This window comes from Hermetia illucens, chromosome 1 (genome assembly GCF_905115235.1).
Source record: "Hermetia illucens chromosome 1, iHerIll2.2.curated.20191125, whole genome shotgun sequence".
In the NCBI taxonomy this organism is placed as follows: Eukaryota; Metazoa; Arthropoda; class Insecta; order Diptera; family Stratiomyidae; genus Hermetia; species Hermetia illucens.
In genome coordinates, this window is record NC_051849.1 from 3038313 (window position 1) to 3057055 (window position 18743).

Sequence of the window (18743 nt, forward strand, 5' to 3'; positions counted from 1 at the left end):
CCGATTATTTGCGGTTGGCCCCCTAGTGGGAGTTTCATGGTAGTTGTGGTTATGCCTACATAGCGGGCAGAGCTCCTCGGAGCTCAAACGTGAGTTGCACTGTACAACTCGGGTGCCGTACCCCTTAGTTGCGGTAGAGGTGTTAGATAGGCCTCGCATCCACTGGTATGAATGCTGAGCCTGCACTCAGTATAAACCAGGACCGCTGTGCTTGCATGGCGGGGCTCTGATTGTGGTCACAAATTCAATCCGTGTCCCACGAGGACCGTGGTACTCACGGCAGGTACTCACGTAAAACCCCCAAGACTTTCATGTGGTTTTACGGGAGCTGTCAGCAATGCTGTCATTGAGGGCACCCCAGGAGTAATAGACAGGTTGATATCCACTGAAAGGGTATATGTCAAGTGGTTTAGTTACAGGGTCAGGTTGCATGACTGGCTCCCTGCATGTTTTAGATGTCTGGGTTTTGACCACCGAGTGGCTGACTGTCGAGCGAAGGATCATGTTTGCGCTCGTTGTTCGCAGAGTTGCCATATGGCCTCCTCCTGCAGTAATGGGGTTCACTGCCGGAACTGTGCGTTCCGGGGTCTTCATTATGTCGCTCAAACTACTGTAGCTGAACTGCGCCAGAGCGGCTGCCGTGATGCATGATCTCGGCCAGCATATGCGTGAGTATAACATTAGCATAGCCATGTTGCAGGAGCCCTGGGCAGTCACTGGCTGCGTCAGAGGTGTGCCTGCAGATATGCGGGTCTTCACTGCCGACCCCCTGGTCGGCCAAGGCGGCCGTCGTCATTAATGATACGCGTTTAGATTGCGTCTGTGTTGAGAGTCTCACTAACGAGTGGGGCGTATGTGTCTCAATCACGGGGCCTTTAGGGCGGTGGTTTTGCTCAAGCATGTACTGTCCACCCACAGACGACCTGGAGCCGTATATTGCGTACCTGGATGAGGTGATTCCGCGTATTTGCGGAACACCATTCATCCTGGGCATTGACGCGAACGCGGTCTCTCCTATGTGGCACAGCAAGATTGCCCAGCGCACATCTTGCCACCGTGCTATACGTAGGGGAGAGATGTTGTCCGAAGTATTGTTAAAACACGATTTGTTTTGTTTAAATGTCCCGTCTACTGTTTCGACTTTTGAGATCTCCTGGGGCGTCAGTGATATTGATATTATGTGTGCACATGTCGCAGCAAAGGCGTTTGTCCTGTCTTGGAAATTGTTGGATGGATGAAATGTGAGCGACCACACTCCTATTGAGGTCGTGCTTGTCAATAGGGGTGTGAATGTGAGTGTTGATCCCCCGCTTATGCCGATACGTTGGAGTACGCGTGGGTGTAATTGGGGTTTATATGTTGCTCGGCTGGAGGAGTTAACCGGCCGCTCTCCCCTCTCTGAGTTTGTCCTTTTGTCTGTGGATGAGAAAGTTGCGCTGTTGAATGAGTGGATGTGTAACGTGAATGATGACATGCTGACGAAGCCCGAACGAAGGGCTCGGAAGCATGTCTCGTGGTGGACGAATGCTCTCCATGTAAGGAGGAGGGAAGTCCGGCGCCTGAGGAAGAGATTCCAAAGGGCGCGCCGTCTGTGTGTTGTCCGTCCGGATGTTGATGTAGACCAGCTTAGGCTCGCCTATAGGCGAGGTGTCCTGTTTTATAAAGATTTGTTGAGGCAGTCAAAATAAGAAGACTGGAGGCGATTCGTTGGTGAGCGTTGCGATGGCCTTCGGGGTAGGGTCTACCGGATATGCAGAGGGAAACGTAGTCATGACATAGCCGGCATTAGGGTGAATGGTGAACCTATGCTGACTTGGCATGACAGTATTTGTGCATTGCTGGGTGAATTGTTTCCGAGATCCGAGCCTTCGGTGTCTCCTGACGGTCGCTCTCAGGAAGGGGAAGAAATTCCTCCCCTGAGATGTTGTGAGATCGAGGAGAGCATGGCGAGGCTCAGGTCTCGGAAGTCACCTGGCTGGGATGGGATGACTGGCGAGATGTGCAGGCCCTTCCATCTCATGTCCAGTGTTTGCTTCAGTGTTGTATTCGTGAGGGTTACTTGCCAGAATTCTGGAAGACTGCCAGGGTGGTCGGGCTCCTGAAGTCGCCGGAGAAGGATAAGAGTAATCCTCGGTCATACAGGGCGATATCTCTTCTCCCGACCCTTGGTAAGGTCCTGGAGGGGATTATGGTCCAGCGACTGGGGGTGAAAACATCCCATCTGACGTCTGACAGGCAGTATGGCTTCTGCACTGGTAGGTCCACCGACGACGCCTTAATGCATGTGAAGAACCTTGTTGTCCGTTGTCCTAGCAAATACGTCTTTGGAATCTTTGTAGATTTCAAGGGCGCATTTGATTACCTAAGTTGGTCGTCTGTGTTGTCCAAAATTTGTGAGTGTGACTGCCAGGAATTGGCTCTGTGGAAGAGCTACTTCCATGGCAGAAGAGCATTCGTCCAAGGTGTCAATGAGCGTGTGTGGGTCAACGTGGAGTGCGGTTGTCCACAGGGATCTATCGCAGGTCCATTTATATGGAATCTGATGATGGATGAACTGTTGGGTGAGCTTTCGACCGTTGCTGAATGTGTTGCCTACGCGGATGATCTCCTCATTCTTGTTGAGGGGAACACTCGGCGTGAGGTCGAGCAGCAGGGTATTGAGTACATGCGCATCGTTAACTCGTGGTCTGCAAAAGTCGGTGTCGCGGTCTCAACGGAAAAAACCGTCGCGATGATGCTGAAAGGCTACCTGCGTCGTACGTCATGTGTTAAACTCAATGGAGTTCCATTGAAATACCGGAAGAAAGTGACGTACTTGGGAGTCACGATCGCGGAACGCATGGACTTGGCTCCGCACCTGCGCGAGCTCAAGCCACGGTTGACTAAATTGGTGCGTATGTTGAGGCGTATGTGGGACTCTTTCTTGCATGTTGTACGTATGGGTTCCCTTTGTTGTATGATTTTGCGTTGACGGTGTAGGGCAGGCAGCTGCTCTACGCTTGTCAGCGAGTGGCGTTGTCATCGTGTCTTCCTGTGTGTCGTACGGTCTCGACCGACGCTATGCAGGTATTGTTGGGTGTTCCTCCTCTTGATCTGGAGGTAGTCCGGCGTGCCACGGCCTACAGGATCAGGAGGGGCATACCTTTGCTGCAAACAGATCTAGTCAGTATTAATCAAGTTGGAGAGCTAGGGCCGCTTGCTGTCAAAAAGGTGTTAGACGAGAGTGTAACATCTAAGTGGCAGCTTAGATGGAACGAATGTGGGAAAGGTCGGGTCACATATAAGTACGTCAGATATGTGTCTGCCAGAGGAAGTTCCGTCGTGGACTTTGGGCTTGAGATGGGCTTCCTCCTGACGGGGCATGGTAGCTTGAATGAGTTTCTCTTCAAGCGGAACCTTGCTTCCAGTCAGGATTGTGTTCTGGGTGGGGCTGACTCAGAGGACTGGTTCCATGTTCTCTGTGTCTGTCCGGCGTACTGTGACATCCGCAATCTAGACGACATGGGCTAATAAGCAGATCTGCCTCCTTACTCGATGTTATTGGATGGCTTAGGCAATTTGTTGGATCACTAAATCTGACGCAGTTGTGTGTAATGAGATACAATTTTGAAAAGCTTGCGTTGTTTCGGTATTTAAACTAGAAAATCTGTAATTTGGGTGAACTATAATTTTGAATGTTTCCAATTTTATTGATAAATGAGCCATAATTTGGATGAATTGAGCTTAATTATCCAGACTACTACAGATGCTAAGTAGTGGACCTTGTTAAGGTATATTCCAAATTACATGCAATACTGGGATCCATGAGATTATATCGATGGTTCAGAGGGGCTCCAATTAAGCGATAATGCGGGTCATTTCCCCACACTTAGGGCAATGTTGGAAGTTATGCTGAATGAAAATCCTAAAATATAACTTTGAGAGGAAGATCGCGTTGGAAATAATTCATTGTTTGGTTTGTGATTGCCAGTTATGCCCAGAATGAAGTCCACGATAATAGTTTTCCTAGCCTTCTGTGTTGTCTTGACTGTAAGACTGATCACTGTTTCTTTGGTCACTGGTAAAGCCGAACTTACTTTCTCCCTTTTATTTTATCCAATCCTGGATAGGTCGGGATTCCCGTGAGGCTCCATCACATCCAATGTCATCACAACGCCGATGTTTGTCTCAGAGGCATGTGCAATATAACAACAGTTCGGAATAGGATCACGCTCCTTAATTTCGGCTGCTACTTTGAAGCTCCTCAAAGCAATGTTTCTGTTCGTATCCAAATAAGATTTAAGTCGTTAGTCCGTAAATGCAGTGAAAACGTTTCAGGTACACATGGTTCTCTCTAAGAAGACGTCCGGAAAGTACATTAAATGGGCCATTGATGCAACAGAGAACTTATGTAGTGCTATTGAGAGAACATCAAAATCAAGCATGTTAGCAAGAGTCCTACCCACCATCACTCACTTTTCAGCCGGAAATCGACACTGTCCTCTGAAGGTGAGTTGTTTCCTTACTTCGCTATTACAAGGTCCAATAATTATCTAATCAATTTCGTCTAGGGAAACGTATATTTAGTGAAAGCGCCATTGGATCTAAGATTTGTTCCAGCGCTCCTTCCACCCGGAGAATATCGCCTTGGTACAACCCTGATGAACCTCCAACTACACCTGACGCAAGCAGAAGTGTTTTTCCGAATCGGCTGAAGAAATCCCTCCACCCGTCTTGCTTTATGATTTATTGCACCAGTGGCTTAATCCGAAGGAGAATTAATTTTGCAATTAACTTAATAACAATGAGTTCCGCAACAGTATTAGCAATAATAACGACGCCCTTGAAGCAGCAAAATTGTATTCTTGACGCCACCTCGAATCCATTAGACCTGACCCTGAACGGCCCATGTTTGTCGATCATTGTGGCACTGGCATTGGTATGTGGATGGATTTCTGCTGTTAGCAATTCAACCGGTTGATTGTGTATGGTTGCTGCGGCTGAGGGTTTGCTTCATAATGGCAGCAAAAAGAGTTCTAATAATTCAGTTTGTGTCAATTGTCACGATTATCTAGCACCTGGCATGCCTATAATGGACTTTCGCTACTTTACCAGTTATCCACTTATTCTGGAAGAAGTAAGGGAGACCATGAACGGTACGAACGGTGGTGTTCTTTTTCCAAGGAAAAGTTGGGCCTCTTTTGAAAGTGTAGACCATGGGATTCGAGGGTTAGATCGGCACCTCTCTGGATTAATGGTTATTTTCGTTGCATTTTTTTTTTGTGCGTACACGGAGGTGGAAAATCTTAGAAAGACACGTCCGCCGCAGCTCCGCCGCTCGAACGGCGGAACTACAGCGGACGCGTGTGGGATTCAGACCCATTAAAAACCACCCCCGGTCTCTCCAGCCCCAGCCCCGCGGGACCACCATTGAGGTATTACTTCGCGGGGTAGGTTTGCTCTTAGGCACTCATCCTTCTCCTATTTGCGGCTTTCATCCTTCTTTGTTCCTTCAGCAACTCCTCCTGCATTTCGATGATTGCGGAGCTAACCGCAAGCCACTTCTCCTCGGACTCCAGCATCTCAGTAACCAACCTCTCCGGGGTCCCGCTCCTGCCCCGCACCTGGTTTAAGCTCCTTCTATCCATCGCAAATCGTGGGCCGTGAAACATGACATGCTCTGGATCCTCCGGTATGCCATCGCATCTGGGACAGTTCGGAGAATCATCCAACCCAAAGCGATGAAGATACTGCCTGTAGCAACCACCGTGTCCCGTAAAGAATTGGGTAATGTGGTAGTTGGTCTCCCCATGTTTTCGCTCAAGCCACACCCTAATGTTGGGAATGAGCCTGTGTGTCCACTGACCTTTCATAGACTCGTCCCATCTGCGTTGCCAGAGTTCATGCGACTCTGACCTTGCCACATTTCTACGCTGTGCATGCCCCTCCATACGTCTTGCATGGTACAAGACACTCATTTCTTTGAGAATGTCAACAGGGATCATGCCTGCCACCATCAATACTGCCTCGTCTGATGTGGTTCTAAAAGCACTGCAAACTGTCAAAGCCATCCGCCGGTAAACCGAGTTCACCTGCATCCGTCTCTGAGAGTTTGCAAGCGCCTCTGCCCACACAGGCGACGAGTAGAGCAGGATGGAGCGCACCACTCCGGCTAGCACCAACCTCCGGCAATGTTTCGGTCCACCAATATTTGGCAACATTTTTGTAAGTACCGTGGTGGCACCGGTTGCCTTTTGGCATGTATACTCTAGGTGTTCCCCAAAACTCAATTTGGTGTCAATTATTACCCCAGGTATTTAATAGTCGGCTTTTGATACGACCGTATGTCCACCGATCTCCACTTTCACAGTGTTATTTTTTCTGCGGTTCGTTATTAAGACCGCTTCTGTTTTCGTGTCCGCCAAGGTCAGCCCGGCCTTTTCTAGCCAGGACTTTACCGCTCTCACTGTTTCCGCTGCGTAAACCTCCACATCTTCTGGGTGTTTTACTGCAACAACCACAGCTAGGTCATCAGCAAAGCCGACAATCGTAGTCCCCTCTGGGACGGGAAGAGCAAGCACCCCATTATACATGATATTCCACAACAGGGGACCAAGTACCGATCCCTGTGGTACCCCGGCTGTGACAATGTACTCTTTGGGGCCCTCATCCGTCCCGTACCAGAGAGTCCTCTCTGAGAGGTAGTTTTTCACCAAATTCGCTAAGTATCCGGGGACACCTATGTCACCCAACGCCCGTTTAATTCTATTCCAGTTGGCCGAGTTGAATGCGTTTTTGACATCCAACGCCACCACGGCACAGCAGCCGCCAGAAATCAGTGCACCTTTTGCCAGGTTTACCACCATGCCAATTGCGTCCACCGTAGAGTGGGCGCGTCGGAAACCAAACTGGCGTTCCGACAAACCATTGCTGGCTTCGACGATGGGCACGAGTCTGTTGTAGATGACTCTCTCCATCATCTTCCCCATTGTATCCAACAGTCAGATAGGACGATACGACGCTGGGTTTCCAGCTGGCTTGCCAGGCTTCGGAAGCAACACCAACTTTTGCTTTTTCCACTGGGCAGGGAACATTCCTGCTTTTAGGCACGCCTCGAAGGTGTTGGCGAAAAGGTCGGGCCTAGTCTTCATTGCCAGTTTCAAAGCTCGGTTGGGGATGCCATCCAAACCTGGGGCCTTGTTGTCACCGAACCTACCACATATTTCCCGCAGCTCCTCCACAGTTACAGGCAGTATTATGCCGTCATTTAGCTGGACAAAAATTTGTCTTTCCCTATTTTCGTGGTGAGGGAACAGAGTGGTAACAATCTGTTTCAGGAGACGCGGACAGGTCACCTGGGGTGATTTCCGCAGCCTTTTCATCACCACTGTGTATGTCTCGCCTCAAGGGTTTATGTCGGCATGGTCGCACAGCAGTTTGAAGCAGTTCTTTTTGCTCCTCCGAATGGCTTCCTTTAGGCGACCACGCAATTGCTTCTGTGCCTCCTCACGACCGTCGCCACCGGGTTTTCCGCTGAGCCTCTGGCAAAGCCTCCTTGCCCGAAAACATGCGGCTCGCAAACTTGCGATTTCGTTGTTCCACCAGTAGTTGGGTTGCCTACTGAGGAGCAATTACCTTCTGGGCATAGTAGCATCGCATGCTTCCGTCACCCATCGAGCGATCTGGGTGGCTTTCTCGGATCTCGGATTTGAGCACGGCGCAAAACGTGTCCCCCTCGAAAGCTTTCACTGTCCAGCCAAGCATACCACCCGGCATTCTGCGAAAACTCTTTTTCGAGCTCAATCCACCCTTGATCTCTATGCAGATTGCCGGTAGTCGCTGTGAGTATAGTCCTCACTGACATGCCAAGCGATTCTACTGGCTAAAGTAGCACTCACGTATGTCAGGTCCACTATAGACCCCAGGCCCCTTCCCCGGAAAGTGTACGAAGACCCAATGTTCGCCAGTACCACGTCCAGCTCTGCGAATGCTTCGAGGAGAACACGTCCCCTCACATTATTTATCCGGCTGCCCCATTCAAGAGTCCATGCATTGAAATCGCCTCCTATTATGATCGGCCAACGTCCTCTTGCATCCAAAACAAGAGCGGCAAGCATCCGCTCATACTCAACGAGTGTAGCGCTGGGTGGAGCATAGCAGCTGTAGATGTGGATGCCCTTCACCTTCACTCTGATGAAGCCCTCCTCCGGCTGCTCCATTATTTCTTGGAAGGCTTGTTCTCCACAAGTCCACAGCGCTGCTTGGCCCGTTTGGTCTTTGACCCAAACGCTACCACCGTGGTTTCGGTATGGTTCACTTAGTATAGCCACATCGATGTTTTTCTCGCGGATGGTTTGCGCGAGTAGATCCTGCGCCGCCTCGCAGTGGTTGCTTTGACCTGTCATTTGGGCTAGTGCATGTCTTCGTTGTATTTGTGTAATTGACTGAATTTGGATCATTAGAACGCAGAAAATTGACTTCTGGCTGGAACTCCAGAGGATACAGGACACCAAATTCCTAACTTTCGGCATCTGGCAGGCCTTTAGGATTCTTAGGAGAGAAGGTCACTTGAGGCAACTGAAGACAACGAAGAAGAACATACGATGGAAACTGATGCTGCTACATCACAACCCAGACGAAATTGTTGACGCTGTTCTGTTTCTGGAAGTAGTCCAACAGGAAGTGTGGCCTTCAAGATACTAGAAGAAGGATCTGTCTATTTACTTAGGATGACTGGAGCATGGTCACATAGCTCAATTTTGCACAAGCAAGTACGATAGATCAGAGTAATAGATTCGACCAATGCAACCGGTGTGGCGTTAACGGGCTCCTGTTAAGTAATTGCGCGAAAACCTCTCCATCCTCATTTTGCTAGTGTAACCTAACCTTCTGTAAAAACGTGGACACGTGGCTAAGAGTAAGGTATGCAAGGAAAATATTTCTTCGAAGTTGCTATCAGTGTTCCCTACCCTCTTTTATCATTGTTGGATTCTAGGACTCTGTTTATTCCCTTGCAATATTCAGACTGTTTTCTAAGTAACGGTGCCCTCGACGATTACCCAGAGAATTAGAGACGAAACAGGAAGTTAATCCAAACCCCAAACCAAGGTGTGATTACAGTGCTGAGGGCTGAACGGTCACAGATGTTCAGATGTGGAGTCTTCCACCTTTTCAACTGGGAACCAATCCGATTGGAACCCAGTCCTTAACGGACGAGGCGAAGTAGGCCACTTCTGTCAGCATTCCTAACCCAGGGCTCCAATATGCGTCCCCCGCTGAGGCTAAAGTCATATCCAATGGTAAGCATCTGTCCTCGGACAGCAAACAGCTTTTGGGTAAACCCCCTTTCCAACCCACGGGTGTTGCTAAGGTTGATGGAAAAGGACCTTCGGGGGCAAATGAGGGGCAAACCGAACCGGCAACGGACCTCGGATGATCACAACTCTTCGTCACAAAAGGCAGCAAAGGGGGCTTGTCCGGTATCAACTAAACCTTCGTTTGCAGCCAAGGCTATCGAAGCCAATGGATGGGTCTTGATTGGCGACAGCAGTCTATCCGGATACAATACTGGGCAGTGCAACCAGCTTAGGAGGAAACTCATCTTAGTTGTATGGACTGCATCCCCGCAAGGCATTAAGCTTCGCTTTGAGACCTACTGACCTATACTGTAAACATACCTAAACTTTGTCGACGAAAACAAGAACGAGTGGGTCAGGCAGTACTGCTCCTCTCTTAAAAATGTTTGAGAGGGTGCGCCACTAACCCCAAAAAGGGTCTCTGATCTGCCATTTTTCAAAAGTGCTTCCTCGGGCTTTCAGAAGAGGAACGTAATGGCCCTGAAGTATTGAAACAACTTGATATCCAAGGCAATGTCAAGACATCCATTTGGATGCTGCATTAGAGAGGGCCGATAGGCTGGGAACTTTTCTTACTATCGGCGTTCTCCAAAAGGATATTGAGAAGGTTCAAGGACAAACGGGTTGTTGACTCTACTACGGGTTTGGGAAGTTACAAGTGTCGGCTCTTAAAATCTGTGAAGGGGACATGCATCTCACGGTATCTTCATCTGAAACGTAGATGAGGTGCCATATTTCTCAAATAAATTTGCAATGGCTGTATGACATTTATATGCCTCATACAAGGACCATGGGTTTTGATGGGGTAGTCAGGTGTTTAAACTTCCGACATGTTCACGTGTTTTATGCCAACGCAAGTCACAAACCCCGGTCCTGCGTAGTGGTTTCAAAAGACCTTCAGACTAATTTGGTTAACGACCTATGTAATGGCGACATCACAACCGTCAAACTAACCATAAAATGTCAACAGAAAGAAAAAGAAATTCTATGGTGCTTTGCATATTTCTCCTATGATAAGGAGGAAGTTCCCAGTTGAGCATTCATCAGAGTCAATATGCCAAAAATAAAGGCATGGGGTAATAGCAGAATGTGATATCACCACTCACCACATATGCTGAGGAAGTTCCAGTAGCAACGCAAGAGTGTCGAGACTATTAGACCTGCAGACCCTTAATTCGGGTAATGAACCCACTTTCTTCAATACAGTCAGGCGGATGGGTATCAACATCACGGTAGTATCCGCTGACATTACGACTCTTGTCATAGAGTGGATGGTATCACACGATATCACATTCTCGGGTCACCTGCGCGTTGATTTCATAATGGGCATGGATCTATCTCCAACCGCTTTATTTCGCGATTCGTTGAAGGCAGATTGGACGACGTATGAAATAGAACTGAGTTCCCGAGTTACGATCCCTGGGGGGGGACGTCAAACCCCCGAAAACAATTCAGATGAAGTAAGCTCAAGACACAGAGGAAGGGTAAAACGCTATGGTGGAAATCGAATTTGGTGAACCAGAGGAGAACAGCAAGACAACCTCAAAGCTGAGGCGGATCCTTGTCAAAAAATGTTGTCAGAAGCTAGGTTGCATACAGCCCTCAAACGAGAGACCGGAATGTGGCATATAAAATAGTATCACTGGAGCAAGTAAAATGGGTACTTACTCGTTCCATAGATACAAGTCTATGGGTCCGTAGGGCATAATTCTTTCCGACCGATAAGCCTTACCTCCTTTCTACGAAAAGAACTGAACAGAGTAGTAGATCCGTTCATAAGGAGTACATACATTCCTAAGTGGGCGCTTGACAATAGGCAACACGCCTACCAGAAAAGCAAATCCACGGGGTAGCACTCCATGAGCTCACGGCAAAAATTGAAAAGATGACGCCCTAAAATCAGTACGCCTTCAGCGTATTCATGGATATCCAAGGAACCTACAATTATGCTTCATTCGCGGCAATTTGTGATGAGGTAAGACAGCATCAAATCGACCTGTAACTAATCTTTCACATGCTGGAGTGGAGAAAGATCCGCATAGTAGTCGGCCAGTAGTCTATTGAGGCAGGATGTCTTAAGAGCCCACAAGAGAGGGGTGCTATCCCCTCTGGCTCCTGGAGAATACAAGGTTCTTTGCATAAGTATTTGGGGACGATCTGGTAGTTCTTTGAGCCAAATATTTGGTGGCTTTAATTCCGGTTGATCATACGGTTTCCAGATTTGTCTTTGAAAAGGTATACTCTGTCGTAATCACCAAAAGAGAAGAATGGACAATAAATGGCCTGTGAGTTTTTCGGAATTACAGAGCCGCATGAGTGTTTTTGGGAAATCTCATTGTGGAGCGACCCCTCGGAATAATTTTTTTTGCAGGTAGGGTAGGTGAATGCGTTTAGGCACATAGTGTTGGACTCCCGCAACAGTACGTCGTCGGACTACCAGCTAAACACCTCCCCATCGTCAGAGAGGTAGCCTAGAACCGCTTGTCATATTACTTCGGGTTAGTCCTCGCACTCTCCTACTTTGCGGAGCCCTCAGATCAGGGAATACCTTTCATCAATGGGAGGGGAGGGGAGGAAGGGAACTGTCAGTTCAGGGAACCCCCTGCCATCCGGCCCTTTTACCGGTCGGGCTCCGTCCCGGAATGTAATGGACAACACGGCTCCTCCTATCAGCGTTCCTCGGCATCTTCTCGACAACTTTGTTTGGAGAGAGATCCCCTGTGTATAAATATATCAGCTGATAAATCCCATCCCACCTTCCACACATATATTCCAGGTGGAACTATGCCATTTCATTGGCAGCCGAATAATGCATGCGATAAAAGTGGAGGAGTTGCACCAATCGAATCTGTTCCGACAGTCAGACAGCATTATCAGCACTAAACAGCAACAACATGTCAAGCCAGTTGGTGTGGAGTTACCGCAAATTGCTGCTGAAACTTGACCGACTAATCAAAGCATTCCTGATGTGGGTTCCAGGACACTCAAATATCGCTGGTAATGAGGAATCTGACAGACGAGTAGAGAAATCTGAACTCTTGTCAGCAGGCGAACATCTTTGTGAAAGAACCCGAGGCCGCTGGAACGGCATTGTTCCTTAGACTGTCCTAAGTAAAACATTGGACAGGTGGCTTCGGCTATATGCAACTAATGTTACGAGGAGGAGAGGGCCATGCACTTGATATGTAGCTGTCCGGCCTATTCAGATCTCAGACGATGACAGCTCGGTAAGGTTTTCCCCAATGAAGAACCTGCGCACCCTCTGCTTCTCGACAATGTTCACAGATTCAAGAAGCCTGCGAACGCTGCAATCGGGGCCAATGAATAGGTAATTGTTGGGGATAATATAATGGGCCTAACAAAGGTTGATTGTTTGGATTGTTTGGAACTGTGGCTCCCCCATTAAACGAAGCTAAATAGTGATCTGGCACTGATTTGGCGGTTGCATTGCAATTTATTACTTGTTCAAGATGACTTGATTGTATACATAGCCAGAACCTTAAACTCTTGCATCAACGAAGCATTCTACCTAGCATTAGAGTATGCCCACAATTAGGCGCTAGGAACGAATTTGCCTCCGCTTGGTGGCCTCTAACAATTTTGGCTTCAGGTCAGGGCACAGGTCTCGTCGTAGAATACCCTAACACCCTCTACTGATCCAACAACACAGATTTAGTTAAGTCGAGCCTCGAGCCGGCTCTTGTACGAGAAATTTGTAAGGGCAGTTCTGCAACTTTGTCAGCTTTGGTGCCAGTTGGAAGGAAGAGGCTTTGGCATGCCGCAAGTTAATTTGGCCAACCTTTATGTTTTTAGACATAAGTGTAGGCTAATAAGTATGTGCTGAAAAAGTGTTGGCAGCTGAGAGTTTGCTGAGAGTCCTTCCGAAAGTGCTTCTTTGCATCCAATTTCTCTGGATATTGTCACAGCTGGTTTTGCAGCAACACCCACGATCTCATTCCCAAAAGATTTGGTTTCTCTAGAAGTATCTTCCGCTGTCGTAGTCTGTAAGCCTACCCAGGTTCACGGGGACCGGTCCGAATGGATCCGCTTCCATATACTGTTATTAGATCAGTTTCTTGGTAGAGACGGAAGAAAAGGGTCCTACAGGCACGATTCAGTTTGCAGTTTCGTATCTTTTAAGGAATATTTCTTCTGCTGAGCCTTCCATTTTCTGGAAGAACTAGGCAAAACTGCCATCGGCAAACTGGCCAGAGTCGGGATTCTGGTCTCCTTTTTGGATGACCGCGCCGCAGACACTAAGTGGAGACTGAAGTGGAGAGTATGTCTTCCGAAGATTTCTATGTAGTGGAAAGACGAATCTGACGAAGCCTGCAAAATCGGTGCTTCGGCCGCGACTTGATTTTATAAAGTCATAGGTAGACCCGAAGTTTGTGACTTCGTACCACTTGAAGAGTTAAAATCCGTAGTCCCCAAATTCATCTGTTTTGCACCCCCTTTGTGTAGTAGTGCACTGTTAAATGCTGTCCCATCACGACAAGGTGGTGTCTGAGAAGAGCATGTTACTGCATAGAGTAGGGTGCTACATAAAATTTATTGGGTACTATTCCCTGCGTAACCTGTACGGGATGATGACAGCAGTGTGGAGGACGCGGAGGATTGTCAACTTTTTTATATAGAAAAGTTGGAAGAGACAGTCCTCTCTATGAAAAACAGGAAGGCGCCAGGACCCAACGGTATCCTGGCAGAGGTATGTAAACTGGTGCTCCAATATCGGCAAGACTGACAGTCAACGGTTGCCTGAAAGAGGACATTTTCCTTTCTCGTTGGAAGACTTCCGTTCATCAGCATAGTGAAAGGCGACGCTGAGCTGTCGTCTTCATACTGACCACCGACCAATTTATACTTGACACTGCCGGGAAGGAGCTCAAAAAGTTCACCAGGATTAGACTCACTGAAGCGGTACATGCTGCCGGAGACTTACTCCCATAGCAGTTGGGCTTTGAAGGAGCAGGATCTATAGTCAATGCTTTCATGCAAATCATGGATGTCGTTCATTGAGCGGAGGCATACAGCCGCCGAGCTTGACGATGGTGTTCCTTGCAACGCTTGATGTCAGAAATCATTTTAATTCCGTCAGATGGAAGGGCATCTTAGGCAGATTTGACAACATTTTCCACGTGCCGAGCTATCTCTTACGGATATTAAGGGATTACCTGAGGAAACACTTCCTGCTCGATGTGACACTACAAGGTCAGAGGAGGCTAAATGACGCGTCGGGAGGAGCACAAGGATCCGTCCTAAGAGAGTACCTTCGGAACGCCTCCTATGAAAGTCTGCTTAGACGGACATGTCGGAAGAGGCGCGCCTGGTCGGTTATGTAGATAATGTTGTGCCGGAAATACTGCCAAACAGGCGCAAAACAGATTTGACAGATCGGTACGACGAGCCAGGGGGAAGCCGGTAGGGGTCCTACATCTAGCAGGTGGCATCTCGTGTTGAGTTGAACGTAGTCTGCTCTGCTCTACTTCGCTGATGCATAGAAATATATCGTAAGCGTCTTGCATAAGTGCAGAGATTCGCGTGTGGCGTCTGCGTACCGCACTGTCTCTGAACCGGCCGTGATGGTGATCGGAGGCATTGTCGTTGCCCTTCTTACTACGGTGCATAAAATCATATTTAAATAAAGGAGAACAGCCAAGGGAGATGGTTGTTTGTGAAGAATGCAGCGTACATTGGATGATTGGCACCACTTTTGGAAAAATGAGACAAGAGGCAGATGGACTGCGCGGCTCATTGGCAATTTAAGGACGGGGTGGAATTGGAACCATGGTGAGGCTGACTATTTCCTTATGCAGCTCGTAAGTGAACATGGAAGTATTCAACCTTACCTGCAGAAGATTAGGAGGGCCCTAACTACGGATTTTGTGTTTTGCAATGGGGTTGAGGACGATGCCCACCATACTTTGAATAGGAACGTCAAACACAGGTGATCTCTCTCCAGGCAAAATTGTCGGAGAAATGCTGAGGAGTGCTGATAGGTAGAGCCATGTTGCGCATTCCTCGTTGCAACCGAGATGAAGCTCGACCGGTAGAGGGACCGGGGGGCAGGGGGTTCTTTGAACTTACAATTTCCTTTCTTCTCTTCCCTTTCGTTGATGAAACGAATCCCCTGATTTGAAGGCTCCCCAAGACAGGAGCTTCCCGAGGATGGAGAAAAAGAGGATGGATCGAGGTCAAAAAAATCACAGTTGCGGTAGGGGACGAGATTACAGAGTAATACACAGGGGTGCTTTCAAAGAGAGAGTCGATGAGTGTTAAGGAGGGTTGGACAGAGTCAGAGTCAGAGTCAGAGGAAGGGTGGAAACGGAGTGTGCTCTTTGGAGATCTCAATTAGGGCCTAGATCGGACACCGGTTGTGCGCGGTTGATGATGACTTTGCGGCTGGGTGCCAGCACTATCGCTCTAAGTCCTAGGGTAGGTTTTCGTCGGAAAGCAGCTTATCGCCATTATTTTTTCTACCATGTATGACCCCCCACAACCGAGCCCAGCATTGAATCGATGGAAATGCACGAATAATTCCTCCAGACCGACTTTACCACTTATTTCAAGATTTTCCCCTCAATTAATTAGGGACTTATTGTTGACTTAGCCAAAACCGAATTTTCAAAACTCCGCGCTGTCCGTCCGCTACCACCGCGCTTACTATTTACAGTCACGTTGCCTCCTGATTTATTCAATTGCCGGCAAAGCGTGAATGATTTATGAATGATTTCCAATAGTTGGTTGTTAGGTAAAACTCTGAAGTTAGCGGGCTCCGGCCAAATGCGGCATTTGTTGCCGCCACTGTGGCGTTAATGCAAATTTTACACTTTTCGAGTGGGCCCCAGAGGCAAAAAATGAATGCATTCATTCATTCTTGTCTCGAGACACTCGTGGAATGTTTCTTCTAATAATAATATCAGTTTCGTAATTATTAATAGAGTGAGTTGGAGTCTTGAAGCCCAGGCTGTCTGCTGGCTTCCACGGAGAAGGGGAGCTGCATGGGAGCATCTGAATATTTTGTGAAAGTAATGAATGTTTCAATTAAAATGTGAAAAATGATTGGAAAGTAAACAATGTGCGAAGGGGCCTGGAGATGTACGACTTTCTCTCGATGCTCTCTAATGAATGTTTATTATTGTTGGTCACTTGAAAGTGTGACATGGCGCGATGTCGACGAAAGAAAGATTTTGGGAGTGCTACGTCCTTAACACTATAAATGTTGATGTACTTGATGCAAAATGGAAATCTTGTGTGATTCAATGAACGAAAGAGCAACTGGCACTGGAAGTACTTATGGAATAGAAAACTGGGTCGACAAAAAATAATTTTGTTTTCTTGCAAAATATCTTTCCATGTATTCATACCACAAAAACTGCGGTCTGGCTGGAAGTGCATAAATTTTAGAGCTGAGCAGATCGGACCCGAACATTATTAAAAGGTTCCTTTCCGAGGGAAAATCCAGCAAAAGACTTAAGCTTCCAATCATCATCATCACCAACGGCGCAACAACCGGTATTCGATCTAGGCGTGCCTTAGTGAGGAACTTCAGACACCCCGGTTTTGTGCCGAGGTCCACCAATTCGATATACCTAAAATCTGTCTGGCGTCCTGGCCTACGTCATCGCTCCATCTCAGACAGGGTTTGCCTCGTCATCTTTTCTACTTTATAGATTTTTGTGTTGGATCATCCTCCTCCATACGGATCAGGCGACCCACCCACCGCAACCTGTTGGGCCGGATTTGATCCACAACCAGACGGTCATGGTATCCCTCATAGATTTCGTTATTGTGAAGGCTACGGAACGGTCCATCCTCATATAGGGGGTCAACAATTGTTCGGAGGATTCTTCTCTCGAACCCGGCCAAGAGTTCACAACTTTTTTTGCAAAGAACTTTCCAATGAGCGTGGTAAAATTAACAGTGGCCACAGGCAATGGAAAAGATGAACTATAAAATATGGCTTGAGGTTAGAAGTGCAATGTAGAAAATTGTTTGCTCCTCGAAAATGATTTAGATGCAGTTGACACCGCTAAAAAGATGTTAGAAGAAAGGTAACGTCGAGCACTCAAAGTGCGCCGCGCTGGTTCTTCTCAATGGAAGAATGGAATAGATATGGAAAATTGATTGGAAAAGGCTTGTCCACAAAAGGGCTGAAAGACAAGCATCCGTATGGATTCTACGCTCCCAACGTTCGGGATGGGTTCAGAGCCTGTGTCCTTCATATCAATTTCAAGGGTCTGGGTTTGGTAAAGCTGGAAGCGGTCCGAGCAGAAGACTTGTAAGCCTCCTCTTCATATATGGTTCGCAACTGATTAGTCCGTAAAAGGGGTGACAGCATTCAGCGCCCAACATCACATTGAAGAAAACCAACCTGTTGATAGGTAGCGATGCCAATGTAATCGGGGCCACCTCGGAAGTCATCGGGAGAGGTAAGCCACTTTTTGACTTTTATTCTAAGTACCAATTTACAAGCGGAAGAAACCCTCCTCCAAGGGTTAGATAGTTTCTGGACAGGATTTTCTGAAAAAACTACAACTATAGAGGTTACTCGGCTGCGGTCGACTGGTAGACGTCAAAACGAACGCGTTGTTCTCGCTTCTTTTCAGTACCGTCTGCATCCTGGAAGAAAGGTTTCAGCCTGTCCAAGGACATCCTCTTGGGCTTGTCATCGACGTCCAGACTGTAGGAGTGCTCTCCACTCTCTACTTATAGGATCTTTAGTATGGTGGCTGTAGTGGCTTTCGTAGGCCATCAGTCCTCGCCAGATCGTGGGTATAAACTTCAAGTTCCCTAGAGGTGTGGACCGTCGGCTGGGTGTGGCGAGGTGGCGACTTTAATTTGGGTATGGCCTCTCATAGTAGGCGCAATAATCCGGTTTCTCCAAGGATGTCTCCTTTGCTAAGGATCAGGTCGCCAGGGAGTCGGAGGTTCTCCCCGTACACCAGTTTAGTAGGACCGCCAGTAAACTCTTCGCGGATGGCTGTATGGAGGCCAAGCAGAAGGGAAGGCAATACCTCTGACCATGACAGCTTATCTCGCGCCATAATAGCTGCTTTCAGCATCCAGTGCCGGTGCTGGTCTGTGATCATGACAGTGGGAACACCAAAGCGCAAAATTCACTCTCGACAGACACATAACATATGGCGTTCAGAGGTATTGCCTGAGGCCAACGATTGATGATCGTGAGGTTGTTGTAGTCGTTTGAGTCTCACAAGGGGCTTATAATGTCGAGGTGTACAGTGTGGAAGTGCCTTGTCCACTTAGGGAATCATGTCTAATCACTTCACACATTTCGCATGTCATTTACTCTCTGGCCTAAGTGTTGGCGGACGGCCAGAAATATTTGCTGCAGGCTAACCGATTTGTTGCCCTTATGCCAGGATGCGCAAGATCATGCACCGAGCG